Here is a 2,381-nt window from a genome sequence, read left to right as displayed (position 1 = left end):
AGCACTGGCCTTCGCTTTTCTGTGTAAAACCAGTTACAACTTGAGTCAAGTGTGAAGACGAACACTAGAGGTAAAAAACCAGTGTCTGGTGGTGCATAACACGACAAAAGTGCCAGCTTCAATCCGCCAATGCAAGATATTAGCTAGTGCGATCCCCACGGATATCAATTTCAAATCGTCCAATTGAACCCTGCTACTAAACAGGACTCCCACTCCTGCAATCTATTTGTTCTTGTAACCTACATATGCCAATATTGAATCTTCACCGACTGGTATTGGCTGTTGCACGCCTCGCCTATGCACCTCTTGAATACACAACACGTCCAGCCGCAATGCTTCGAATGCCTGAATCACATTCCCGAGTTTTACGTCGTTTCGAGACCCAGGACATTGATTGATGCGAACCGTCCGACGTTGTCTCTCTTCATGGGAACCGCTCGGAATTTAGGCTTGGACTCAACACTAGCTACATTTGTACATTCTTCTGTTGGTTTTTGCTGTTGCTTCATTGGTAGTATAGTTTATTGGTTTTACTGATAATGAACGGGTTACCAGCCCTCCACACCACTGACTCATTAGAGGATCTTGAAAGTAGTCATACTCTGTCACGTCAATTAAGTGCATTCGCCAAAAGTGACTTACCACGGCAACCGGAGGCAGGGTTCTCTTCTTTTCGATCTAAAAGCTGGCCGTGGACCACATTGTGGTAGAAGCTCGGACCCCGTCGCATAACTTGATTCGGAAAAGTATCAATCGGCTGGGAGAACACCGTATCCCTACCATAACCCCAAAATAAATGACTGGGACATGAAGGTACTCCCAATGCGCTTCAGAGAAACACAGTCCCAATGGTTTTTGCCAAGCGCGGAATCAGCTGGCACTTTTCTGCTGTCGTTCACAAATCAAACCATCCTGATTGTCCGACATTATCAGAAAGCGAACACACTGTTCATACATACATGGTTACTATTGACACCTGTAACAACACTGGTTTTCAGTTTCTTGTATATTCGAAGAGTTCTTAGTTTCTGTCAAAGAATGGCATCAATCTGTCAAGAGCGATTCTAAGAAGTGATAATGCTGGATGTTACCACTATAATGCGCTTTTTTCAACTATCAATGCCACAAACAAACGGTCAGGCATTGAAGTCATCCGTTATGACTTCTGTGACCCTTAGTTGGGTAAGAACTTATGGGACAGAAACATCGCCCCATGCAAACAGGGTCTTGAAATTATGTCGCCGAAAATCACAATGTGGAAAGTGCAGAGGATATAAAGAAAAGCTTGAAGTCCCCTGCAGGAATTGCATTAACGAGCATTGCCGTGTGGAAGACTAACCAATCTGCAATGTCAACAGGAGCTGCTAATAACAAGATTCTCCGAATAACAAAATACAATAATTTCTCTTTGACTTCCAAGGGAATGCGCGTCTGGAAAGATTACAATGTTGGAGAGGGCGTGGATATAGAGGGGTCCTGGAAGGATCAAGATGTCTCTAAGCTTGAGAGGATTGGGGAGTGGACGGAAGAAATACCACGTGTTGCACGAACAAAATACCAGGCGAAGGGAAACAGAATGTCGCGGTGGCAGGTGTAAATACCTTTAGCCGCCTTGAATCAGCTAGTACTGCTACTTTCAAGACGATCGAAAGGCAGATGAGCTTATGTATACTGGCCATCATATAATAACTCCAGGGAAGAAGACCATATCCCTTGCATCAGGAGCCCGGCCAAAAACCCGGCTAGCCTGGCAAAGGCTGGCCAGGCTTACCGAGAAAATGCGGCCTGGTAAAGCCTGGCAAGCATGGCCACAGCCAAGCTCTCTCGGCAATCTTGGCCACCAAAGCTTGGCCTTCTTGGCATTGTTACTTCCAAGGCCGAGCTTTCTCCGCAACCCTGGTCAAAAAAGCCTGGCCTTCCAGGCCTTAAGATTCAAGCTAGGCTTGATCAGGCTTTTTTGAATTTTCAGGCCAAAAATCTTTAAGATTACAGACATTGACTGCAATTTCGTGTAACATTGTCTGTAACAGTGACCAGTGACCTTAACCAAACTCTGTGGGCTCAATTGAAGTGTCTTTGAAGTAACAATCTTTAAAATGGCCTTGATGATGTCTTGCAAAATACGATGATGTTATGGTTTTAACGGCCAATTATCTTTAATGTAGCGACGTAAACATTATATTATATCTCACACTTGAACATGAACATTATATTGACTGTTCCTTAATTTGACACCTGAGACTAAACCTTTGCATGATTATTCTTAGATGTACAGAGTCTCTGATAAGAGAGCTATGTAAATGATTATTTTAAGTCCTTCTCATTCTATCATGCTAAAGAACAGCTGTAGGACTTAAACTTTCATGTTTTAAAGCAATTTA

General features: G+C 43.5%; 1 pseudogene; it reads left to right on the top strand.

Annotated features, from left to right (window-relative positions):
• Positions 1 to 798: 798 nt before the first annotated feature.
• On the top strand, positions 799 to 1,961 carry LOC137981557 (uncharacterized; annotated as a pseudogene).
• The last annotated feature ends 420 nt before the right edge of the window (positions 1,962 to 2,381 follow it).

This window comes from Montipora foliosa, chromosome 13 (genome assembly GCF_036669935.1).
Source record: "Montipora foliosa isolate CH-2021 chromosome 13, ASM3666993v2, whole genome shotgun sequence".
Taxonomy (NCBI): Eukaryota; Metazoa; Cnidaria; class Anthozoa; order Scleractinia; family Acroporidae; genus Montipora; species Montipora foliosa.
Note: the sequence above shows the minus strand (reverse complement) of the source record. Positions and strands in the feature narration are given on the sequence as shown.